Source organism: Rhinolophus sinicus, linkage group LG12 (assembly GCF_036562045.2).
Source record: "Rhinolophus sinicus isolate RSC01 linkage group LG12, ASM3656204v1, whole genome shotgun sequence".
NCBI classification, from domain to species: Eukaryota; Metazoa; Chordata; class Mammalia; order Chiroptera; family Rhinolophidae; genus Rhinolophus; species Rhinolophus sinicus.
This window is the reverse complement of record NC_133761.1, coordinates 68,309,089-68,335,429: the sequence shown is the minus strand read 5'-3', so window position 1 is coordinate 68,335,429 and position 26,341 is coordinate 68,309,089. Positions and strand designations below refer to the sequence as shown.

Genomic DNA, 26,341 nt, shown 5'->3' with positions numbered 1-26,341 from the left:
CTAGGCCTCTGTTTCAGTGCTACGTTCTCCAGCCAGTGCCGTCTGTTGTGTACGCAGTGGCACACGGAGCTGACACTTGCCATCATTGTCCTCCAGCTTGTGAGGAGGGATCCCTGAGAGAGGGCTGGGGCCTGAGCCTGAGGGTCAGTGGGTGGAGAGAATCTGATGAGCTTGGCACCGAAGGGTGGACGAGGCCCCCACCGCACCTCAGCAGCCGCTTGCTGATTTTCCTTCCAAGTCCAACAGGTTTCTTACGTAGAATAAAGGGTGTGCTGTGTGTAGGGGCCGGCTGTGCGGGGGGGCGGGGGGGGAACGGGACCAGCTGCTTGACTACTTAAGGGCAGCGCCCGCCAGGGACCAGGGACGTGGGGCTCATTCTTCTGTCTCAAGGTTAACCTAACGCGAGGTGTGGCCTTGGGGCGTGGACTTGGTAAAAGCCAGAATTTCCCTGCTGTATTCTGCCCTGCAGAGCTTTGCAAACGAGGTATGAAGATGGCAATTTGGATCTTGTGTTTTGGGAGACGTATCTGAGATTTGCTGTTGTACCCGCTGTAAAAGGCAAGCTGACCGGGTGTCTGCGGGACAAGGCTGAGAGGGTGGACGCCACCTGGAAGGGTGAGCCCTGGCTCCTCCCGCCTCCCACTGGCTCAGAAGGCCTTTGTAACCATCTTTGCCTCTTCCACCTACCATCTTGATGCGTGTTCGACTTTATCTAGTGGTCATAGGTGTTTTTCCGAGCTCGGCCCTGCCTGGCGTTCTGTCACATAACAACAGCCTGGCATGATTATAGGTGCCATGGCTCTGTAACAGGAGATAGAATGGACGGCGAGTGTTTCAGGGGTCATTGCCCGTGGCCGCCAGTAAGTGACTGCTGGTGTGCGCCAGGCACGAACCTGTGGTAAAGTGGTCTCGCCATAACGATGCAGAAAAGAGTCCCCTTCTGATGAAACTGCCCGTTGGGAAGAGGAGCCGAGGAACAGCGACGATGGCATTGCCGTCCCTTAGCTCACACGAGGGTCGGCGGCCCCCTCACTGCAGCACCAGGGCCACAGCCTCGCAGATCGGTGTGTAATAGAAATGTTGCTGAAAAGCTACCTAAACCATACATTGTATAAAGTAAAACTGTTGTAAATCCATTTTCAAAGCATAAAGAGTCAATCTGTAAAGTGTACATTGCATTTCTTGCAAATTTTTGCTAATCAAATTTTCACGTTTCAAGATTGCTGGCATAAGAATCCAACTGCATTTGTATCAGTCCACACGGAGCATGTACACAGCCAGCAGCAGCAGAGTATCCAGCTCCCTGCTGCTTCTGGGTCAGTTGTATGAGGGGAAGGGCTGGGACATGTTGGCTTTAGACGTGTCTTTTATTTTCAGGATGACCTGCTGCATTGTGACAGGAATGGACTTAGGAGGTCATTTGATCTATTCCAGGTGAGTGGAAGCCAGAGGACTGTTCCTTCTCTTTCCTCTTGGATGGGAAAATAGAGAAAACGTTACCTTTCTGAGGAAATAAGTTACGTGTTCTACTAAAAGTAAAAGCCAAAGACACCCTGTCTCCCCAAGAAAATCTAGCTCCTGGCAAACTTACCTGTCTGGCACTGAGTGGTCTGCCCATGACTCCAGTGGGAACACAGATGGCAGAAAGCCCCCTTTGCATATGGTAGCTTGACAGTCAGTTAAATGGTGAAAAAGATGTTGAGTTTAACCTAAGTCGAAGGTATGAGGTCAGACATTTAAGTTCGCGAACTCATTTTGAATAATTCATTGCTGAATGTCACTACGGTCACCATCGAAGTACTCCCCTTGGGAAGCTATGCACTGATGCCAGCGCCTAGTCCAGCCTTCAAAGCTATTTTGGAACTCTTTCTGGAATGGCCATCAGAGCTGTCGTCATATTATCCTTGGTGTCCTGAATGTCATCAACATGTCTTCCTTTCAATATTTCCTTTATCTTGAGGTAAAGAAAGAAGTCATTGGGGGCCAGGTCAGGTGAGTAGGGAGGGTGTTCCAATACAGTTATTTGTTTACTGGCTAAAAACTCCCTCCCAGACAGTGCTGTGGGAGCTGGTGCATTGTCGTGATGCAAGAGCCATGAATTGTTGGCAAAAAGTTCAGGTCATCTCACTTTTTCATGCAGCCTTTTCAGCACTTCCAAATAGTAAACTTGGTTAACTGTTCAGTGGGTACAAATTCATAATGAATAATCCCTCTGATACCAAAAAAGGTTAGCAACATCGTTGCAACAAGTTCATGAACTTAATTGTCAGACCTCGTATGTCCGTTTAGTAAACACTGAAATTGAGCGATTGCTGTCGGGAGGCAAGGACCTTTGCTCCGATAACGCGTTATCATCAGTGATTTTCAGCATGGGCTTCCTTTGAAATGGTTAAAGAATAGAAACATGTGAAGGAATTTAACTTGTAGAATGCTTTTACAATTCTAGATACCGTGTTTCCCCGAAAATAAGCCCTAGCCGGACAATCAGCTCTAATGCGTCTTTTGGAGCAAAAATTAATATAGTAAGGTCTTATAAGGGAGACTTGGTACTAATATTCTTCAATCCTTTATGAGCGTTTCATCGATATTTAACAGCAAGTTTTATATGCAACTCAATCTTGTTTTTATAAAAACAAGTGTTCACATTTCATTGGTTTGTGTAACAAAATCACTGACAGATTGACTGTTACACAGTTGGGAACAAATGCCAGTCACCAGGTGAGAACAGGAGGAGGCTGGAGCTGCTGGCAGGGCCGGCCGTGGGTGTGGCCCACTGTTTGCAGCCCCTGGTCTGGTTCTGGCACGCAGGGCTGCGTAGCTCCCAGGATCCAGCTCAAAGCTTCTGGACCTGTCCTGATTCACCAGCTGCTTATGGCACCCTTGGAATTGTGTTTAGTGCCAAGTGGTGGCCTGTGATGGTCAGTGTCGCTGCTGCACTAAGGAGGTGGCCAGTCCTAGGGGCGGTGGACTGGTCGGCCTGCACCTTGCAGCGAAGAGCACACCTCACCTGGCTTTGCAGTTCTGCTGGCTCTGGAGTCTGTGGGCCCTGCGCTGGGGAGGCTGCCTATAGCCTCGGTCCCTCCCACACTTCCTCTTGTTCCCAGACAGCAGATTGAGTGGGCGAATGTGGCCTGGGCTGCAGCTACCAGGACTTCACTTGCTTTGTTTTCTAGAGGTTTTGAAATCTAGCAGCCATCTTTAGCCTCGAAATAGCCACCACCAAATGGGCAAAATGCCTCAATAAGGGTCCTTTTCCCCACGGATAACTGGGACATGTGGCCAGTGACGTGTGTCCCCCAGCGGCGCTGGCCTTCGCAGGCGGCCACTGCAGCCTCCCAGGCCATTCCCCAAGCAGGCAGCTCCGGGTACAAGCCTCGGCCTTGGTGTGCCTTGGAAGGTTATATTACGAGTGTCCAGCCTGCTTTCATCTTCGTGTCCATCCCACTCCACTCCCCCCACGAAAGAAACCCCTCAAGCAGCAGCGTGCACAACTCAGGGTGCAGGTGGTGTCCAGAGAGCAGGGGGTCTGGGGAAGGAACAGGGTGTCGGGCACAGAGCCGTCAGCTCAGCCTGTTTCCCACGGAGCCACTCCAGGCTCGGCCGCCAGAGGGCGCCGTGGGGTCCTGTGAGTGCCCTGGCTTCTGCCAGCAGATGTGGGTCTGTCCCATTTCGATTGGCAGGAGGGAAACAAATTAAGAGCGAGTTTAGGCAATTGTCAATGTTTTCAGGAAATACAGGCTCCAGCCCTGTCTTGCACACAACCTTTCCCAACTTTGGCCTTTGAATAGGTAGGTTTGTGGGTCCAAGGGACCGTGGGATAAAGGCCCTTCTGCTACAGAGAAAGGCTGGTCCCGATCAGGACACGTGGGCTGCCCCCAAAGCCACCTCTGGAGGGAGACCAGGGCAGAAGAGCAGGAGGGCTTCCTGAGTCCAGACGGCTGGGACCTCGGAAGCAGATGTGGAAACTGGTGTGGGAGCCGTGGGCCCACAGAGGATGCATCGTGGGGTGTGGCCAGTTGCTGAACCAGACGGCAAGCCCGAGTCTCGGGGCCACAGCCCTGCGGTTTCTGAGCCCTGGTGTGGCACTGGGTGCCAGCGAGTGTCCTCGGGCTTTGTGTGTGCTGCTCAGCCGTCCTAACACTTGTGAAGTCCTGGTGACCTGTGGCTCGCTGGCATTTTGACACAAAGCTGCCTGTGTTAGCTTTAGAACTGCAAGTAGGAGCAGTGCCTGTTCTCAGTCTCCATTTCTGCCAGGTCCTTGGAGGCGGGACATCAGCAGTTCCTAAAGGGACGGCTTCTTTGCCCAGGAAGACAGTGGCCATTTCGTAGTCTGAACCAATGGCAGTCACAGTTCCTGTTCTGTTTCTACTATTAGTCCCTCGTACACGGAGACCGTAGGGTGGGGTGGGGTGGGGTATTGCAGGAGAGGAAGGGTGTTTGCAGGCCCTTGAGGACAGGGCACCGGGGACTTGCAGCAGACAACCGGGGAAGGCAGAGCACCAGGAGTGGCCTGCTCTCCCTTGGTTCCCGGAGTCAGGACTGGGCCACTGGGGGGGCAGTGGTGGGCTCTGACACCCTCGCTCGCTCTCCAGCCCAGACTTCTGCCATGTTAACCTCTTACGAATTCACTTCTTCGTTTAACTTGCTGTTTGGGAGATGGAGTCGTAGACATGAGGCTGGGAGCAGGCCCTGGGCCGCCCCCTACAGGGCTCCGAGCAAAGTCCTGCGCTCCTGTGCTCAGCCCTGCATGGCATCTTACAGGTTCGGAGACATGCAGAGCGTGGGTGCTGTGCCCAGGGGGCACACACGGGGCAGTGTCTGGGGCAGCCTCTGGCCGGTGTTCGGTCCTTTCCACCTTCCCTAGCCAGGCCGTCAGCTAAGCTTGAGGCTCGCAGCCAGCCCAGGGCTTCTGGGTTCCTCGGGAAAGTCACCCTACTTCTCGGGCAGGTGAGGAGGGCCGTCTTTACGTGTGCTGGCCGTCTAGAGCTGGAAACGCAATTCCTGTCATCGCCACACTAAGTTCTTGCTGAGGGTCAGGCACCTCGGCCACCTCACCACTCTCCTGTGAAGTAAGCCCAGTTACCTCGGTCCTCACGGCCAGCGAGAAGCGAGCTGAGATTTGAACCCAGGCAGTCGGGTTCCCCAAGCCAACCTGGTAAGCACTACACAGACGGCCTGTGACAGGCCAGCCAGAGAGGGCACCCTGTGGGAGCTGTGATCTAACCCGTAACCCGATCCGATGCCAGTGGATTTCCTGAGACAAGGCTCCTGCGCAGACCCTTCGATTGGTTTCAGAAGAACCCCCATGGCCTCACCTGTGCCTGTGACCGCCCACTGCTCCCCTCTCCCACCCCTCCAAGGCCCTTACAAGCTCTCATCACTTCCCTCAGCATGACTGGTGGCTGCCTTGTGTGGATAAACACTACATCATCCAATCTTCACAACACCTCAAGGCAAGCGGTGAAGTCACCCATCAACAGAAGCAAATGAGGCTTTAGACCAGGGGTGTCCAAACTTCTTTCAACGCTTTTTACCAAGGGCCATATGCGGTAAAATACACAAACAGCCGGGCCACTCACTCGAGGTGAAGTACGTATTGCCTCACCTGGTTTATTTAAGTAAACTATATTTTTGGAATTTGCTGCGGGCCAATTAATGGATTGCCGACCGCAGTTGGCCCGCGGGCCACAGTTTTGACACCCCTGCTTTAGAGGTTAAGAAACATTCCCAAGGTCACAGCTTCCTGACCCTACTGCCTCCTTTCTCCTGCCACAGTGCCTACCTGGAGGCAGCGGGAAGCTCAGGTTACCACGCAGCTTGCCCTCTTCCTGGTGCCTGTGACTCCACATCTGTCTCCCGTGAGGCTCTGACTGCCTGCCTCCACCTTGCAGCCCTAGTGGGGCGCCTGACATGCAGTGTCCTAGGAGGGGGTAAAACTTTGGGTCTGAAATTTAAGACCTTTCCTCCAGGTTTGCACCTAAGACCCAGAGAAGGGTGACAGCTGGCCCTGAGATACCCAATGTGCACCTGTCAGTGCTAAAGCTCCCTCTCTGCCGTCCTCTGCGCTGGCTTCTGGCGCTGCCTCCCATGGCTGGGGCACGTGGAGGGCAGCTCTGGGGTACGACCTCCATTTGTGAGGGTTTTAATGGATGGGGGATATAGCAGGCCAGGGTTAATTATTCAGAGACTCTTCCCACCCACTTGCTTTCCTCCCCTACTGACTTCCAAGCCCAGGCTGCCTCCTGGAGAGAGGCGACACCCCGCTTCTGAGCGAGCGCCTCCCGACACAGCACCTGCTCATTCCTGGGTTCACCACAGGCTGTGAGGGGAAGTGGTCTGGAAGGGGCAGCTTGTACACGGGGCAGAGGGACTCAGAGAACCCTCCCCTCTATAGAGCGGTGAGCACCAGGGCTCAGAGTGACTTACCTGGGACATCAGACGGTGACTGGTGTCGGGGGTTAAAGTTACTATTCCCTTTGAATCTGAGAAAGAAAAAGAAAACTTTCACTTTCAGACAAGTTAGGGGGTAGATGAGGTCCCAACTACAGTTACTATAGTCCTGGGATGGGATAAAACTCAGGTGATTATTTAATACCTAGTGACTTAGTGAATTTCTTCATTATGCCAAGTATGGTCCTAAAGATGAAAATGCCTCCTCTCCCGGAGTGGAAAAGTATAGAGGAGCAGCGTCAGGCCTCCCTCTTTGAGCTGTGTTTTAAATTGTTTTTATTGTGGGGGTTTGGCTGTTCAGAGACCAGGGTTTTTAATTAAAACCTAAGGTTTTATGTGGATTGTACAATATTTCATTTTATCCACATTTCTTTCTTCCCCATCGTATGAGTTAATGACTTCTGTGTTAAAAGCACGCTTATGCAATGATATCTGAAAGTTAAATGGATTTTAGTATGTAATATAGTAAGTAAACTTTAAAATGTATGTCCACAAAATCAGATTAAAAGAAGGAAACCAAGACCTTTAGCGACAAGGAAGGCATGGGTGTTTCTCAGACTGACCGTTTACTCAGAATCGGGGGAGCCGGGGTGCCCAGCAGAGTGACAGGGCCCTGTGGGGATGGTGTTGGGCAGGGAGAGTGGGAAACGAGCTGGCCAGCACCCGCAGTGTGGACCCCCTGGACAGCCAGAGCTTTGAGAAGCTTTGAGAAGACCAGGACCTCTCCAAGAAGAGGACAGCAGTGCAAGTGTTGGGGTGCAGGCGCTGGCAGGCCGGTGAGTGGATGGCCCCAAAGTGCGTCAGATGCCACAGGGAGGGCGCAGGGATGGTGGGTCCCCGGGGACAGCGGGGTGGGAGCAGTGCTTCACTCCTGCCCCTCATGCCCCATGCCAGGGAAGCCACTAGAGAAAGACACCAGGAAGCTCTGAGCAGTGGGAAGTGGCAAGACAGCAGTCCAGGGCTCACAGACCCTTCCTCCCTGGAGAGCTCTGGGAACCAGGGGGGCTGCCCTCCCTCACCTTCATGCTTCCACACGGTACTGTCCTCCGGCAGGGGCTGCCTCAGCGGCCCCTGGACGAGCTTGCGGTCAGTGATGGTCTGAGAGCAGCAAGGGCTCATCTTTTTAAAAGCCCAGACACTTGAAAGCTGGGTGTGGATGTCACATGCCTCCCTTTTCTGGCTCCTGGAACCTGGGGAATAAGCAGGAGGGATGCTGCACCCCCATTAGGTTTACAACGCAGACACTCACTCCTGGTCCTGATGAGTTAAGAGAACACAAGACCGTGGCCAGGACACCATGTTTTTCATTTAACCAAGTTGCGGTTTCGACTCTTAAGCAGTGTGGGGAGGCAGGCAGCCTTCCTCTGCTTGTTGGTTCCCAGGCGCAGAAGTAGGGCGGCAGGTTGACAAAAACCTCCACTGGGATGGGGGCAGCCCTTCACTGGCTTGGCTGGGCTCTGGGCTCTGTGTGTATATGGGGGGCACAGCCCTCTCTGGCTGGCGTCCTGCAGACTCATTGTCCAAATGTAGAGTAGGAAGGAGCCAACAGACTAAAGCTGGCCCCTTTGGTCAAGCAGCTGAGGGTGGGGTCCAGTTTCATACTGTGTAGACTTAGACCCCACTTCCTCCTCTGCCCTTGCCAGGCTGCTTGCAGGTGGGCCTCAGGGCCGCAGGTGCAGCTTCAGTCTCATTGAGGACCCCAGAGGCCTCCATCACCTTTCCCTGACGGCCTGGCAGGTGGCAGCCACTCCCCGTGCTCTGAGGCGAACCTGAGGTGTGGCCTCTGTGTCCTACCTGGCGTTACTGGAAAGTGATCTGAAGACAGAGCCTCCAGTGCTGCTTGGGCCCCCAGGACGGGAGCCTCACCAGCACCCCTGGGAGGGAGGCAGGGCCCAGCCCCACTGCAAAGCAGACTCCCCAGATGTCGAAGTGGGTGTCCAAATTATATAGACCCGGGGTCCGGGGCGCTGCCCTCCTCCCAGGGAGGGCTCCCCTGCCTGCATGTGGCCATGCTTCCTCCCCAGGCCTGTCTCAGTGCCATGCGCTCTGTCTGTGACTCCTTGGCCAAAATACCGTTCAGGGGGCTGTGTTCTCAGCGCAAACCGCCCGGAGTGATACCCACCTTAAAGGGACATCTTAAGCAATAAGAAACTAGCAAGTGTGGAAAGCCCTGTTTGTTATTCAGCAAATGGTAGTTTCCTCTTTTCTTTTCCAGCTCATCCAGATCCTCCTTGCCACCTTCCTTGACCCTTCCCTGTCCTTCCTCTGCCCCCACCCACCCTATTCTCATGGGCCCCAGACACCTTTAACTTCTCCCAAGGATCCCCTATTCCTCACCAACCCTTTAGGCTCAGAAGCCCCTGCCCTCCTGGTGACAACTACAGGTAGAGGGGGCTGTACAGTGGGAGGGGGGAAACGGGAGGGAAGGGGCTCTGAGATCCCCAGTGACTGTGGGGGGCTCCTGAGGCCGGTGGTGTAGGCTTGGAGGGGCCTTGAGGCCCCGGTCTGACTTCCTGACGTTCAGCAGCAGGCAGGGCCCTGAGAGCTGGGGAGGGGGGAAGGGGGGTCTGCCCGCGGAGGCGGGTGCTGCCCGCGGGGTGCGTCCCCTCCTCCCCTCCTTTCCCCTCCCCCTCGTCCTCCTCCCTCCTGCCCCCCCCCGGCTCCTCCCGGCCCCGCCCACCGCCGCCCGCCCCGCCCACAGCCGCCCGCCCCGCCCACAGCCGCCCCGCCCCGCCCCGCCCCGCGCCGCGCCGCAGCGCACGCCGGCGCTCCCTCGCTCCCTCCCTCCCTCCCTCCTTCCTTCCCTCGCTCCGCGGACGCAGAGCCTCCCGGCAAGTCTGCGGCAGAGCCTCTTGGCCGAGTTGGGGCCGGGCTCGCGTGGGGACTCAGGCGCGGAATTGTGCCAGCGCCGCGTCCTCGCCGCCCCTCACTTGGCCCTCGCGTGGGGCCCCAGGTCTCTCCGCTGCTCCGACCGCTCCGGGTGAGTCCGCGCCCCAGCTGTGGGGCACCCCTGCTCCCCCAAAGTTTCTCCTCCCGGGCGGGCTCTCAGCCTGAGCCGAGGGGCGCGAGGTGGGGTCCGCCTCCAGGCTGGGTGGTCGGGAAGTTGTGGCCGAGGGGAGTTTGGACGCGTCCAGACCGAAGGCTCCTTCTGGGGGCCCGGCTCCTTTGCGGGCTGGGGGCGGGAGGAGGGCGCAGACTCGCCAGGGTCCCGGGGATGAGCCGCAGAGCAGGGCGCTGACTCCCCGCGCCGCGCCGCTCCAGTCTCCTGGACGCCCCCGCCTGCCTGAGGTCCCCACCTCAACTTGGGGATCCCCTCCCCGCCGTCTTGGGAGGGCAGGCAGGGTCCACGAGCACCAGGAGGCAGAGACCCTGGATCCGGAGGGTGGGGACAGACGATGGGTCGAGAGGCGCTGGGACAGGGACTCGCGCGGCGGGGGGGTGGCGGCCCCTCGCCTCTCCACAAATCTCATGACTCAGCAGGACTAGGACGTCCCGCCCGCTCCAGTCGCCGCTCCTGGGCTGCACTCCCCCCCCCACCCGAGACTGCAGACAACCCACCCCCATTCTGGAGTCCTTCACTGACCTTTCCTTTTTGGGGTCTCCCTTCCCCTGTGCCTATTCCCCCTTCAGTGCACTGGGTTTTTAGCTAAAAACGCAGGTGATTTATCCTCCCAGCCCTTTGACCCAGCATCTTCCCCATTTCTATTCTCACATCCCTCAGGTGCCTCCAGGACACCCCCAGCCCCTGGTGTGTGTGTGTGTAGAGGGGCTGCCAAAGCCCCATCTCTCCCTCTGCAGCGTCCTCCCCTCCCCTGTGAAGGTACAGAAGTGAATGCATCCCCCTGCCAGCAGGAAGAAGTGAGGACAGGAGGTGCGGGCCCTGGCAGGGGCACTGCAGTGAGGGGAAAGGCTGCGGCTGGCTGCGTGGGGACACCCAGATGGGGTGGGCAGGTGGGCCCCAGAAAGAGAGGAAGGTGGGCTAGAAAGGGGGTCCGGCCTGGAGAGTGGATGGTGCCCTTCCCCCTCTCTTCCTCTGCTGCCCTGAGGGGGTCTCCCACGTGTCATAGATTGTCCTCAACCTGGGCATTTTATCAGAGGGTGAGCCCTTAGTCCTTCCAGCCACCTCCCCTGCTTAGGTTCCTGTCCAGCCTGAAAGCTGCTGGAAACATCTGTGGCCACCAGAGGACCCGAAAAGAAGAGCTAAGCCCAGTACCCTTAAGGCCGGCCAGAGGGCCCGCACACCGCGGGCAGGGCAGCCGTGATGCAGTGGGACGTGCCTGGCCTGGCCTGGGTCCTGGTGAGCAGTGGCCTGGAGGGACTGCAAGCTGCAGCCTGTGTCAGGGCCCTGGGGGTGAGTCAGCGTCAGGGGTCCAGGCCACCCCCAACCCTTCTCCACATGCCCCTGGGGAACCACCAGTGCTAGCTGAGCCCTCATCCCTGGGGTGCTGTCCCCCTGGCTCTCAGACGCATCTCTGACTTCATGCCTGGCTTTTTCTGGGGACCTCTTGAGCTTGATTCTCCCCTCATCCCCTCCCTGTGTTGCCCAAGGATGAGCTGGGGGGCTTCTGGAAAGCTGTGGGAGGGGGAGGCAGTGGCCTCACTACCGTCTCCAGGAGGAGGAGCCCAGAACACTCTGCTGAGTCAGCTTTGCTCAGCAATCCAGGAGTTCTTTCAGGCAAGTTTCCTTTTTGAGGGGGGATTTTGCAAACACAGTTCTCACTTTTTCAGCTTTGCGTCCTGACACCCACAGAGCAGGGCGCAGGGAAGAGAAGGCTGTTGGTGCTTGTAAACATTGCTCTTCACCCTCAGGAGAGCTGGCAGGTGCAACGGGGCTGTCCTGGGCTCTTCAGGGACCTGGGATGGGTGGGCTTTGAGGGGGCCTGGAAAAATCCTCTTCCGTGCCCTCTGCTGCCAGCCCCAGGCAAGCCCGAGCTGAGTGCAGTGGCCCTGTCCCTGGATTTCTGCTTTCTCTTCCGCACGAGCCTTTCAGCCTCTCGGAGAGTAGATATGGGGTGGCAGGTGGCAGATAAGGACGGAGCTGGGGCTCCATGGGCTGGAAGAATGGCCGTCACGCCCTCCCCAGACAGAAATGTCCTCGGGTTGCCCAAGGCTGTTTCGGAGTTTTGTGTTTGGGCTTTGCTGACCCAGGTTCTAGCTGAAGCTGGGTTTGCTTGTCTTGAAGTAGATGACGGGAGCTCCTTAAGGACTGGAATGGCAAACCAACGGGAACAGCAAGTGGGTGTTTGCTCTATGTGGCTAGTGGCTAAAACAGGGGCTGGGAGCTCTCCAGGCCTGGGTTCAAGTCTCTGGGCCACCGACTGCAAAGTGTGTGACTTGATAAATTCAGCACTGTTTGTTGGTGAACACCTGCTGTGTGCCAGGCACTGTTCTTTTCACTGGATACTGCAGTGAACACAACAAACCCCTGTGAGCCAGTCTGAGCAGAGTTTCTACGTTTGTTCACCTTCGTCTTTGAGTCTGTGTGCCGGGAGCTGTGCAGGGCAGTGGAGACTCAGTTGGCAACAAAACACTCCTGGTTCCTGCCCTCATGGCACTTACAGTCTAGAGAGTAACAGGGAATTAAACAGATAATTGCACACACAATTCATTGTAACTGTGACAAATGTCAGGAATGTAGAGAGGGTGCTTTGAGGGCAAAAATGGGGTAACCTGACCAGGTCAGGAGAGTTTCATCTACAACAGGTAAAGCACTCACCCCACAGGGTAGAGCGTGCTCAGTGATGACGGCAGTGTGGCCCATGGGACAGGCACACCTCACTTCTTAAGGTGAGTTCTCATTGCACCAGCGACAAGTCACAGAGGCTGGGATTTGGTCCTGACTCGTCCTGGACGGGAAGCCTGAGATGATTAACACAGTTTATTTGGAGAAAAGTCACGTCATAGGTATTTGTCCTAAGAGGCAAGATAGTGACTGTCACCTGGGTTCCTTCTAGTTCTGCCCCTCACTGTGACCTGGGTGAGTTCATCAAAGTCGGCTGTAGAATGCAGATACAGTTCAGATCTGTGACGTAGGCTGTTTTGGGTGAGATGGACTGAATTAAGCTCTGTAACATCTGGAGCAGTGCTGGAGAGCTGGGAGAGGCTCCAGGGGGCCTGCGGGCTCCTCACACCCCTCCGCTGCCCACAGGCCACCTTGTTTCTCAGGTTCCCCAGCTGGGGGCACTTTCCGTTCTGTTATTCTTAAAGACTCAAGGGGAGGGTCTGCTCTGACTCCCATGGTCGTTTCCCAGAGTCTCTTCCCGGTGACCTTTGGCCTTTCTCTATGTCTGACGAGCCGTATCTTGTCACAGCTTAATTTCTGGGAAGGGTTCGTTCCCGCAAGCCTCCATTTTCGTCCTTGGAACTGGGAGTTCAGGCCAGTGACGGAGTGAGAGCTAATGTGGCTCCAGGCCCAGGGGGACCTGACCCGTCGCTGTGAGTCTGGGTTGCCGGGAGCACCTGGCTGTCAGCTTCCCTGAAAGAGGCCTGAACTTCAGCGAGGGGTCTATAGTTACACAGCAGAAGGATGCCCCAACTCCATGGGGCAGAGACCATGAGAAAGCTCCCTCCCCAAGAGATTTCACACTAGGACAGAGCTCCTGTCTGCCTGGTTAGGAGGTCGTCAGCTGAATGCCAGGGTGGGGAGGCTGAATTCCAGGCCCCTTCCAGACCTTGCCGGTTAGGAATGGATGATGTGAGTTACTGGGACCATTATAATGGTCCCCAAAGCTCAGAGGGTTTGGTGCTACCAAGCAGCCCCCACCTGGAAGTCAGGGCAGAAAAAGAAGGGGAGTTACCCTGCACCCCTTGAACTGCTTTGTCTGGGCCTCAGGATTTCAGCTGTCACTGTGACATCACTCACCAGCAGGCAGAGGAGAAGGCAGAGCCAGAACGGCCTGGCATGCAAGGAGCGTGCTGACAGGTGCTGAGCAAGACAGAGGCCCCCAGCCTGCTCCTTGCCCAGCTCTTTCACACCCGCCCCCTTACTCCAGCATGAAGCTGTCACATCTGCTGCGGCCCTCAGGCCCTCAGCCCCACCGTGAGGTCTGCCACTGTCCCCATTTTACAACTGAGTCCCAGGCAAGTTATGTGAGTTGTTCAGAATCTCATACCATCCAGGCAGGAGCAGGTCTCAATTCAGGTGGCAGGTGCCTTGGGGGCATTGCAGGCCACTGCGGCCGATTGGTCAGAACTGCACCGCCTCCTGCCCCTTCTCACCAGCTGTGCCTACAGTGGAGCCGCAGGTCAGGGGTCCTTAGAGGAAGGTGCAGGCACCACAGTTGGTGTTCTTCAGGCAGAACTGGAACAGCAGGTGGCAGCTGGGAGTCAGAGGGCCAGACTCCAGCTAGAACTACCCCTTCCAGCCTGCGCCTTTGCAAAAGCTGCTGACACTGTCTGAGCTGCAGGGTAATTCTCTGTGATGAAATGCGACGTCCACAGAACACTTCCAGTTTAGGGCATATGACGTTTTACCCCGTTTACATATGAAAACAGTAGCTCTCAGAAGGTACATAGCAGTCACACTGCTATGGGTGGCAGAATCAGCATCTAGCTTCAGGTTTGCCTGTTCAGTGCTGCTCCCGCCAGGCTGCGCACTCTGGAGAGGGGAGCAGACAGGCCCACTGCCTGGGGACGAGACAAACGCCCACCACGCTGGCACCCACAGAGCTGTCTAGAACTGGTCGTGCTGCCCACACAGCTCTGGGGATGCACAGGGAACCAGAGCCCAGCCCATTCGGAGAGAAACATCACAGTGGAGGGCTTGCAGTGCCCCCCCTTTGCCTAACGCTCCTTATTGAGCAGGCCCTCCCAGGGCTACCTGCTGTGACCCCCAAGGCAGAGGGAGTCCTTCCCTGTGCGCAGCCGCACTCCTCCCCCTGTAGACCCTTTCCTGCCTGCTGTCCTGTGAGTTTGGGGGTCAGTGCACACAGTCCTGCGGCTGCAGCGAGGCTGAGAGCTGGAGGCAGGATTAGGGGCCATGCCTGCCTGGACATGACAGGTGTGTTCCCAGACTGGCTGGAGTCAGAGACGGAGATATGACAAGAGAAAGCTGCTGTCATTGCACTGAGGACAGCACTAGGGTAATGGTGGAAAACTGAAGCAAGCAGGGTTTAGGTTAGATATCAGGCCGCACTTTCTTGCTTATTGCGCTGAGACTTCAGGAAGGTGATCATAGGGGTGAAGGAAGAGTGTCAAATCGGCGTTCCAGAAAAGTAGAGAAAGCTTTTCAGAGGGACATTGGCATGGAGACCAGGGTGGGTGGGTGACCTTACAAGGTCCCTCCCTCACATGAGCCCGTGGATCTTTCTCCTTGCGGTGCCACTGATGTCAGCGCTGTCTGGATGTCTGTGAGAGGAAGATGTCAGGTCCTCTTGGAAATGAGCTGTTGAGCATAAACTATCCCCAGTTCACATCTCTCGATGACATATGTGGCTAACTGCAATTGTCACACTCAATCAAATGCAGCCCAATTACACCTTTGATCTCTTGTCCTGCTGTAATATAAATATGGCTTCTGAGAAGTGTATTAGTTGCTGGCATTGTGATTGCTGCGGAGGCTGGGTTTGGGGGCTAGGGGAGGCCAGGGCGTTTCGTGTTTCAGATCCAGAAACAAGGGCTGGAGGTGGCTCTTCGAGGGCATGGGATGGGGCAGCCCATAAGGCTTCTTCCCAGGTCCCTGCAGCAGTCCTGTCTCTAGAAATGGGGGATGGATCAGATGCCCTCTCAGGGTCCTTTGTGTCCTTGGACTTTCTGTTGGTACCCGTGGTCACAGATTCTCTGTGCGCGTGCAGGTGGGGGGAGCATTATACCGGAGCGTGCGTCTGCCTGCAGGTTACAAAAGGTCTTTTGAAACCCTGTTCCCCATTCCTCTGAGAAAGATGCCCCACATCTTTAAAAAAGATTTATAGTGCAAGAAAGACAGGAGGGTTAACCTCTAGCATGAAGGACGCCTGGTAGACACAGGGGAACTTCTGAACAGTAGACGTGGTTAGACATTGTGACAGAAGAGCGAACAGGTGGTGAGACCTCCTCCAAAGGGAAGGAGAGCCTGGGGCAGGGTAGGAATGAGGAAAGGATAGATTGGCCACCAGGATTCCCTCCATCCAAGGAAATGTGGGTGTAGATGTGCTGGAGAGAGCTGACGGTGCAGTTTCGTAGTTGACTTGTGTTCAGTGAGTGTGTCACAGTGTCGGGGGAGAAGAGGAGGAGGAAGAGATAGTGCTGTGTGTAATAGGGCTCATTGGGGTGAAAAGCCCTCCTTTGTCAGTGTTATGATGTAATCTCTGGGATAAGGGGTGATATCGTGTGTGTGTGTGTGTGTGTGTGTGTGTGTGTGAACTCAGCAGCTTCAGATTTCTGTTATGAGAGTCAAACCTGCAGCAGAACAAACAGCTCCTTCGGCTGTGGCCCATCCACAGGTGCTGACTAACTGCCCTGCCAACAAGTTACATCATTCAGCCTCAGTTGTGAAGGGAGGACCTTCAAAGGAGCCAAGGACCTTGTGAAGATCATGGCTTCTAGATTTGTTCAGCAGGACTCCAGTGTGGGGCTCAGGATAGATTTAGCTCCTTCTTGTCCACACGCTCCTGATGTCATTACAGATGTTTTCAAGGATTTCTCAAGGGTTATGTTAGTAGATACATAAATCTCCTCTGAGGTTACTTTGCCATCAACAGTGGAGGAATGGACAGTACATTTATTTTTTGAGACACCCCCGCACTTGACTCCAAGAACCCACAGAAGGATCACAGTCATGATTTTGGACTTTGGAGGGTACTCTTGAAAGATCCAACCTCCAGGCCCTTGGCGAGACCTTTCACACCCACCCCATGTCTTCTAAAGAGTGTTGTTATCCTCATATCCTCCAAATTTCTCTTGGCACTCCCTTCTGGTGATTTCCTTTTTAGAAACTTTCCCCTTGGAAACGTTGGAGTTAACTAGTGTCGGTTACGTTGTTTTCCTTGAAAGGACCTGTATGTGTCTCAGTGTGTTAGAATCAGGGCCATGCTTGGTTCGAGGTGATGAGAAGTGAGAGGTGGGGATGGTGCACTGTCCCCTTCGCCATATTCTTGGACATCTGCCTGTGTGTCCCCTTGGAATCCATCTCTGCCTCCTTTCCCTGAACCCGCCATAGCACCACTATGACGCTGGAGGTCCCAGCCGTGCTTAGAAACGCAAACCGTGCTGCTCAGGACCGGGGTTCAGCACCACGGAGAGCTCCGCGACGCTCCCCTCGGACCCGGAGGCCCACAGGCCCGCCCCTGACTTTCAGCACCACGGACAGCGGCCCAGCTCAGCGCTGAGTCCTGACTTTCCAATTTCGGAGACGCGGGCAGCGTGAGGGAAAACCAGTGTTGTGGGGAGTTGTTTACGCCCTTTACTAAGTGTGAGATGGTGGCCAAGCCACCTCGTCTCCCTGGGTCTCACACTTTACTGTGTAAAATGAGGCGGTGAACTCCAAGCGCACGTCCATGACTCTTACCCAGGAGGCCTTCAGGTCGCTTGACACACATGGCCTGGTTAGGGGACGGCCACTCTGGCCGCTAGGCAATAGGACTTCAGGACCTCGGGTCCTGGGTTCTGGCTGTGGTCTCCCAGGGTCAGTGACTTGCATCTCCCTCCAGTTGTTGAAATGTTGAGAGCAGGGACACATTCCAGATAGGTCACTTGCAGGAGGGCTGGGCTGCAGTGACAGCAGCCTGGCCTGATCTCACGGCAATGGGGCCAGGTGTGGGGGGAGGGTGGGCAGTGGCTGCAAGCTCCCCGAGTTCTGAGGGCTGGGGAGCCTGTGGGAGTGGAGCGAGGACAGGGTGCCAGACCGTGGCTGCCTCCTGTGCGACTGTAGTAGAGGCTTCTCAGACGCTTGGTTCATCTGAACAAGGTCGTTCTGCTTCCAGGCTCAGGAAAACCCGGGAGGGAGGCAGCTCTGCTCCCTTCTGAGTCCTTTCCCCAACCTCCCCCATCTCCATCTCTTTCTCGACCACCATATATCTCACTAAGCTGATAATGCAAGCCCTGCTTGTTTCTGCGATAGAGGGGGCAGTCAGCCTGGGGCAGAAGGTGACACTGTCACCCTTGGCTCATGAAAGGCAGCCCAGGCTCCACGTACTGGTGGCATCTCTTGGAACCCGCCAGAACACACCTACTACCAAAGGGGGACTGCAGGTGATATTCAGGTTACCCTCTTGTTTCCCCTTCAGGTGCTTCTCCTCATCAGCTCCCCTCAGAGACGCCAAGTGCCTGCCTGCTGTCCTTGGCCCCCAGTCCCCCCACTCCCCCAGGTCTGCTCGCCTCATGTCCTTTCCCAGCCCCGAGGACAGGTTGGGATGTCTTCTGCAGCCCCGGGCACAGATTCAAGCTGCCCTCTGCTGAACATGCCCCCCCAACAAAGGTTGGGTGGGTAATGGTGGGGTCCCAGGCATGGTGGGGCTGCTGGAGCACAGCTTTTAGGCAGTGCTTCCTGTGACAGCTACGCCACCAGTGGGCAAGCCTAGCCCTCAGGAGCAGATGGGGGCAGGGAGAGGTGGAGGCAGAGTCTTGCTTGGCAGGGAAGACTGTTGTGTTCATGTTTGGTAGTGTTCTTGTTGGGGGAGGGAGAACTGGGGGCTTAAACTTCTAGAACCAGGAGTCCCCATTGCTCAGGTCCAGTCCTCCCAAACACTGCCCGAGCAGGGAGGCGGTTCTGGGGAGCAAGGCCAGACTGGGGGAGCAAGCTGGGTTCCACAGTGTCACAGCAGTGAGCCCAAGACTTTGGTCTTAAAGAGAATTGACTGCATCTATCTCCAACTAGGCCCAGGGAACACAAGATCCATGGAGATGAATTGGGACCCACTCTTAGGAAGATGGTTTTAATAGACCAAGAACTTGGTGTGTTTGGGGTGTGAGCCTGGGGTTTCATTCAATTCCTGGAACTTGGAAGATGCTCAGGAGATACGTACTGAATGAGTGTTGACGGGTTAGAACTGTCTAGACAACCCGTGGTCTTCGTCAGGAGACCCCAACACCTTGTCCCGGTGTCAGCAGAAGCCCGGTCACCACTTACCTGTGTGGTCAGAGGGGGCCTGCAGCACTGACAGCTGGGTCTTGAGGCCTTTTCTCTTGAGATCTGAGAATCAATGATTGTGGGACCTCTTCTGAAGAAAGGTGACCTTCAGATGGGGCCAGAGCTGGGTGGGCAGTGGGCGTCTTTCTCAGGGACACGTAGCCCAGTACCTTTTGCCACATCTGCTGTATCAACCTGCCACCAATATGCTTGTTGTGTTGGTAAACACAGTGTGTCTGCTTCACGTTTCTTTGAAATCCTTCTTGTGAGGTTGCGGCATCGTAGTCTAGCTTGGCTGGAGCCTTGCTGGCCATCTGCTGGCCAGCCACCTGACTACCCTGGACACTTCTCAGGGGGAGGCGCTCAGGAGGACCCTAGGTGGGCAGGGGACGGAGAGATGGGTTACCCTTAGGGGGAGTGAAGGGGGAGTGGGCATGGGTCTCCGCTCCGCTGTTCCCAGGCTGGCCCTGGCCCTGATGGGGATGAATAATTGATGTGACTAATGGATCATCGCTCCTGGATAAAGTATTCAGCAGGGACCGTGGCAGATTTTGTAATCAGATGTTTCACGCTGCCCTCCTGGTAGGTGTGGGACTCCTGGGTTTCCCTGACTCTCAGAACCGTGGGAGCGGGCACTTCCCCAGAGAGAAGAGGGTTTTGTGCAGGGGGGCCTGTGCGGTAGCTTTCTCAGGGTGTACTTTGAGAGGGGAAGGGGTCCATAGTTCTTAATTCTGGGGACTGGACTTGCTTGCTTTGTGGGGTGTCTACACTGCCCGCCATTCAGAATGTTGGTGGACTCCCAGGAGGGGCTGCTGGGGGTAAACAAAGCTGCAGCACATAGTTTGGGGGTATCTGGGGGGGGCACACATAGCGCTGATGGTGGACGGGGGACCCGCCTCTCCCAGGATGCTCCCTGCCCCCTGGGCACTTAGAACCACTGTAAAAGTGGTTGCAATGTAAAATATGATGCAATGAAGAAGGGTGCTCAGAGGACTTAAGTGGTCTGCCTAAGGTCACACAGCTAGTGAGTTGTGGAGCTGGCCCCTCCCACAGGGCTCTCGCATTGCTGTCTGCAGCCACAGTCTCATGGCCTCTTCTCTCCACCCACCTTCAGCTTGTCTCCTCCGCTTCCCCACTGACCCTGTGGGACTGATGTCATTGGGATCCCAGGATAGAATTACAGCTACAAGCAGCCGTGTGCTGAGAAGGCTGGCTGGTCTCCGATGGGGACGATGGGGGCTGGATAAGGGGAGTGAGTGTTTGTGTCTGTCCCTGGGTAGGAGTGTGTGTGTGTGTGTGTGTTTGTCTGTTTGTCCCCAGGTATGGGCGTATGTGCCTGCCCTATGTGTGAGTCGGCACATGGCCGTGCACAGGGTCTCATGCCTCATTCAGGTGTTGGCCAGTCTGCACTGGCTCTGCTGGTGCCACCGGCACTCGAGTGAGGGACAGAGCCCACGTTGGAGGCACAATGGTGGCTTCAGGCAGCAGGGTGGTGACGACACAGCTGTTGTTGGCAGAGGCTCTTCGCTTGCTCCCCCGGCCCCTTGAGCTCAGCCCCAGGCCCACCACACACGTCTGCAGGACCTACAGCTTGTTGGACAGACGGTGTGGGACGTGGGCTGGGCTGCAGTTCTCTGGGAGTTGCCCTGAGGTGGACAAGAGCAGGCAGGGCAGGAAGGAGCTGAGGCAGATTCCATCATTAGAGGATTTGGGGTGGCCCTCCCGGCTCCCTCTTCCTGCCCCACCAGTTATAGCCAGGATGCGTTTCACCAGCTGGTTCTGTGATGAGAGGAGGAACCATTCAGAGATTCCATAGGTGGGCCCCGTTTGCTGTATCTCCTGGGGGGAGAAGCGAGTGTGTTCTGCTTTGCTGTTTCAGAAACAATTACGTAACGGCCCATATTAATTAGAATCCTCTGAATTTCCATGTTTGATTTTATCAAGCTCTATATTTAGCCAAAACGTCTGGTGCTCCAAGTAAGTGGCGGCCCTGTGTTGGGTTCTGGGACAGAGCTGAACAGCCATGGCCCTGCCTCCCGCGAGTCCAGACGCTGAGGACACAGACAGGGAGAAACGTCACTTCAAAACTGAGATGAAGTTCAGAAGGATGGAATGGTGGGTTCTAGAGGAGGTGATGTTTATAAGCGTCTTGGAGGAGTTAGGGGGCACTTGTTGACTAGAGGGCGTCCTCGGGAGGGAGCAGGAGCAGCGTTGGCTGACGGCACCGAGGGCGGCACCGGGGCCAAGGCTGAGGGAAGGGCCTGCAGGGCCTGCAGAGGCGTTTGGATTTTCCCACCGAAGGACGTGGAGCAGGGCTGTGATGGGATCACATTGCGTCTGAGGAAGTTTCCTCGGGGGACATGTGATTTCTGGTTTGAGGGGAGCAACAGAAGACAGGCGGCAGTTCGGAGATAATTGTGGAATCTAGGTGACAGACGCGAGGGCCTCCGGGACATGGAGTCTGCATCTCACCTAATTAGAAGAGTGCGCCAAACTGATGGCCAGTCCATGTGGGAGGTGGAGGAGAAGAGGCCAGGGCGAGCCCTTCGCCTCCCTTGGAGCCTCAGAGCCCAGCCACCGTGAGCAAGGATGGTGCCTGAGCTGGGAAGGGACGTAGAGGACTATGGCTGGTTTCGTGAGGGACCACAGGCAGTTTATTTTGGACATGGTGAGTCTGGGTTGCCTCTGTGTGGAAATTACCAATAAACAGTTGCCAGGGTGGGTCTGGTACCAGGAGAGACCCAACCTTTGCCATCAGGGGAGGTGGGGCAGTGAGGCAGGGTGGGGAGACAGAGAAGGGGGTGGGGACGTCCTGGGGACACCACGCAGGACAGCAGCAAGACAGGGTGAGCTTGAGGGAAGGAAGCAGTAGCAGGAGAACAGGAGTTGAGTGTTGCCTCAAAGCAAGGGGAGCGGGGGGGAGAGGGACGGGGTGAAGGGGAGGGGAGCGGGGTGCAGCACGTTGTCAGGTGCCAGTGAGATTGAGCAAGGCAGGGGCCAGTGTCCTCTCCAGAACAGGCACTTCAGAGGATGCTGGGGACCAGTGGTGACAGGTAGCAGGGCAGCTGGATGGAGGTCGTGTGTGTGTGTGTGTGCACACGTGTGTGTGGATTGTAAATGGGATAAACTCAAATTTGTCTGTAGATGGAGGAGGCAGTGGGAGACGGAAGAGAGATTGAGGAGGGTTTCCAGGGGCCCCAGGGGAAGGCGGTGAGGGCGCAGAGACGTCTCCCAGGGGTGTGAGGACAGGCAGAGGGAAGCTCGAGTGCCCGCCCATGGAAATGCTCACCCACAGCCAGGCCTGCCCGTCTCCTGAGCTTGTCCCCCAGGCTTCTGACAGCAGGTGACACCAGAACTCTGCAAGGACGTGCTCTGCACTGAGTGCACATGTGCTGAGGAAATGTCCCTGCCTGCAATAAATCTTGTGCAGATGCAGAAAATGCATTTAAAGGCTGAGAAAATAGAGGTGTCTGGAGCTGGTGGGGGGGACTAGGGGCGTGCGAGCTGGGGCTGCACAGGGCCCAGGCGCAGAAAGGGAGCCCCACGTGACCCAGGCCGTCCTCCCTGGTGCTGCTCTGTCAGCACACAAGTGAGCGGAGGTCTTGGTGACACACAAACAGCCGCGTCATGTGGACATTCCGGGGGGAGGAGCACGACTGAGTCACGTCTCAGTTCACATGGCTTTGGGGTGTGCAGACCACACGGTGCTCTGGTTGGTTTGGGCCCGATTTAGGCGCAGGTTGCTGATTCTTTCCTGGAGCATAACTGAGCTTCCAGGCTGCGACTTTGTAATGCTGTTGGGGCCGTTTTTGCTTCCTTTTTAACTTGCGTGCTGCAGCATGAAGCCAACCTGCCAGTTCTGACATTAGCTTGCTTTTGTTCTAGAAGTTTGTTGTTTCTATGTCTAAGGAAGACTTAAAAGTAGCTCAGACAGTCCCAGCTGGTCGGTGACTGTCAGGACACCTGGCCGGGCGGTCCCACCAGACCTAGCTGCCCACCCGCCCTGGGCCCAGATGTCCAGGCGAGACTGACAGGTGTCTTGGTTCATTGCCCGTCTCAGCAAACACCCCGACTGACGCCCCCGCCTGCACTGCCCTTGTGACCCCGGGTTGGTTGGCTTTAGTGTTGAAGACTTTTCCATTTGGTTTTCTGCAGTGTGTCTGTGATGTGTCCGATGTGAGTTTTTTATTCTTTCTACTTTGGGATTTGTCGAATCTGCGCATAATGTCTTTCATCAACTCTGGGTGTTTTCAGTCTTTGTGTCTTAAAATATCACATCTGCCCCTTCATCACTCTTTTTCTTACTGTAACCCTAATTAAATACATGTTTTCTCCCTGTGCCCTCTCGGTCTGTCACCCTTTCTTCTGCATTTGCTGTGTTTTTTGCCACTACGCACTGTGTCATTTCTTCTAACACGGCCGATTGCTTCTTTGACTGGATTCGCCCCAGCCAGCACTGGCCATGTGGGTGGCGAGCACTCGGGGTCCAGGAAGGGGAGGAGGTGCCTGTGAAGGGAAGAGCTGTGGTTAACGTCAGTCCACCACCCTGGCCACTGCAGACGTTCTGTTCCATCCCTGACACCTGGACCGCCTGCGACTGGTTCAGAGCCCATGTTGATCAAACAGACAGAGGCACGAACTTCAGTACAGAGCAGTGACCCAGGGCTGTCAGGTTCCTTCCTGTCCTTTACAGCTGCCTTCAGACATTAGGTGTGATGGTGAAAAGGCACCCACCACGTCCCATCCATGCTTTTCAGAGGCAGACTTGGCCGTTCCAAAGGGGCAGCCACGTTGGGCTCCCAGCCTCCTGGCAGTGCAGTAATTAATTCTGGCGGGAACTTCATTAATCTTGATTTAGTGCCCAGTATCCTTGCACCTCTCCCCCTCGCCTTCACTTTCCTGCACCTTAGACTTCAGGAAGCATGTTAGTTCCTGCTGACCGCCAGTCCAGGGTGGGGTGTGAGTTCTGCAGGGAGCCCCAGGCACCTCACCCCAGTTTTCAGCCAAAGGAAATTTGGCAGCACAGGGGCCAAAGAGTCAAGTGCACTTTTCCTGCTTCCCCATCACCTGCACCCTGTTCTCTCCGTCTGGGCTCCTGTCTGGGTTCAGCTCATTCTCCATCTGCTCCCAGGGCTCCCATGAGGTGGGGTCACTCATGGGACCTTGCAGGCTGCAGGGGGCTGAATTCTAACCTCCTGGGGGTGGCCAGTTAGCTCAGTTGGTTAGAGTGTGGTGCTAATAACACCATGGTCACCGGTTCGATCCCCACATGGGCCACTGTGAGCTGTGCCCTCCTTAAGTAAGTAAGTAAATAAATAAATTCTGACCTCCTGGCCTCACACTAAACACTCGTGGGGGTGTTCTCTGGGCTGCTGTGGCCCTTCTGACTGGTGAGCGCTGCCCGACGAGTCCGTGCTTGGCACACAGTGTGATGCCATCATTTGGTGGGTCTGAACCTACAAGCTTTGCATTCATCAGATCGGTTCTGTCCACACCAGCCAGGAAAAGCTATCTCCAGGCAGGCAGGTGGCAGTGGGGACACAGGTGTGCCCTGATCTGAAAGTCCAGGGGTCTGGTGAAGGGACTGAGCGGGAAGCACGCTCATGTCTTTCTCCTCAACCACGGTCTTCACACCTTTTAAAGATGAGAATTAAACATCAACTAGTACTTCTAAATGGAGTTGTAATGCACAATTTAATGCACAATTTAGAGAGACACAAAGACTGGCTAGTTATGTGACTCACGGTGTCTGATTTCATATTTGTTGCTGACGTTTTCCTGGCTTGTGTGGATTTATTAATGCGCACTGAAATTATTAACAGGGTTGCCTGCCGTGGAGGAGCCCTTGGCCCCAGTGACCATTGGTACACTCCCTCTCTTGTAACAGCTGCCTGAACCTCACTGCTAACTGGGGAGTTAACTTGTGGGGCCCCAGGCTGGCCCCGTTCCACCGAGGTGATGCACCCAGGTGACTGGGAAGTCCAGCTCCTGCGAGGCCGGAGGGTCCTGGGACCTGAACACCTGGGTCTGCTCCTAATCCTGCCACCAGCTGTGTACACACCACGCCTGTGTCTTGTTCTCACGTGCCCTCTGCCCTTCCCACACATCTCCGCCCCGCTGCTCGGACCAGTGCGCTTACGGTGCTGTGCTGTGTGACATGGGGTGTCTGCATCGCAGTGTGAGCCTCTTCCTGGATGTCCAGTGACTAGCAGCCTCGGAACCTAACAGACATTCAAAGTGTCTGACAAATGAGTTAATGAATGAGTAAATGAATGAATGAAGTAAACGTATGAGCTTTGTGACCGACCCTGAGAAAATGAGGGCCCTGCTCTGAGCCTGTTACCCCATCTGCAAAGTAAGGGGTTGGGTCCAGTGAATTTGAAGGCCTCCGTGCTTTGTAAATACTCCCACGGCTGGCGGGACTGGCCAGCACCCGCAGAGTGTTCTCACCGAACACCTGCCCCCTTGGAGCACAGAGTGGCACTGGCAGCCGGTGATGGATGCCAGGCTGGCATGAAAAATTCAGGCCATGGGCTCAGCGCCCCCGCCGGTGGCTCCAGGGCCCTGAGTCCCAGCACAACCGCAGGGGAGTGACACTGTGTTTGGGGATTAGCCCATCGTCACACATAGTTATGAGACATGGGATCACGTAAAGGGGCAGAGCTGGGTGGGAAGGGAAAGAAACACTTTGTACCCAGCGGTGACACTGAGTGAGTGGGGAGGAAGCCAAGCCATCCGTCTCCAGATAGTTCTCCTCCAGACGGTCCCGATCTGCGGTCAGTTGTCCCGTCTGCTGCGTCTGTGTGTGTGTGGCACAGCAGCCAGCCTGGTGCTGCCCTCTGCCCTGGGGTTTGGAGCTGAGTGTCCCCAAGGGCATGTAGGCTTTTCCTGACAAGGAGTGCTCTGCAGGTGTCACGCTCGCACCCAGCGTGCTGCCATGCGGAGAGCAGGCACTCTGACTATTGACTGAATGAGTGAGCGAGTCAGTGAACACGCGTCACGGGGCCCAGGAGGGCAGGAGCTGGTTGTACTCACTGCCCGAGCCCCGCACCTGAAGTCTGCGATCCAGCAGCTGCTCGCTTAGTATTTGTGGAAGAACTGACTTGAGGAACGGGATGTGAATGGATGAGGCTGGTGGGAAAGCTCGAGCGCTGCATAGCCCTGCGTCCAGAGAAGGGGCCACTGGGGTCACACTCAGGGTCACGGTCAGGACTCGTGGGCTTGGGACTCTCCCTCCTGCTTGCACAGTGGTCTGGGGACGCCGTGTCACATTACCTGGGTGCCCGAGCTGAGCCCACTGAGTTAGTCTTGGGGTTGGGCCTGGGAACCTGCAGTTAGAGATGCACATGAAAGTCCAGGAGCCGTTGGTCAGGCTGCTGGGACTGGCGTCCAGCCTCTGTCACCTGCTGTTCTGGGGCTGCGGCCTTCCTTTACTGAGGGCAAAGGTGCCTGGTGACCTCCCCTGTCACAAATGAGGAAACAGGCCATGAAGTCAATGAACTGTCCTGGGACACACAGTGAGCAGGGCTGAGTTGGGACCAGAGTCTGGGCTGGTAAACACCACACTGTCTCGTGGGGTCCCCCAGTGGCTCACTCCATCCCCCCTACTGTCGCCTGAGCCCAGCCCCTGCCCTCACCTTAGGGAGGAGAGCCTGCGCTGTGTGGAAATACACAAGGCAGAGGCAGCCTATCTCGGGTGGATGGTCGGTTTGTTTTCCTTTAAAGACCACCTGCCATGTGGGCCTGGTGGCCCCTCCTGTCCTCTGCCCAGGGCGTCTGATGGCAGCAGGGGGAGGTCCTGCAGGCAGCTGCTTGCCTTGCCCTGACTCCTGTCCCTCACCCCTGACT

At 56.0% G+C, this 26,341-nt stretch overlaps 1 protein-coding gene across 1 annotated transcript in view; it reads left to right on the top strand.

Moving 5' to 3' along the window:
- Window positions 1–9,236: 9,236 nt before the first annotated feature.
- The window catches only part of SYT2 (synaptotagmin 2), a 59,354-nt gene continuing 42,249 nt past the window's right edge, over window positions 9,237–26,341 (top strand). Inside the window, exon 1 of the mRNA XM_019750835.2 lies at window positions 9,237–9,430. The gene's annotated coding sequence lies outside the window, so the exon portion shown is untranslated. The remainder of the gene's footprint in view (window positions 9,431–26,341) is intronic.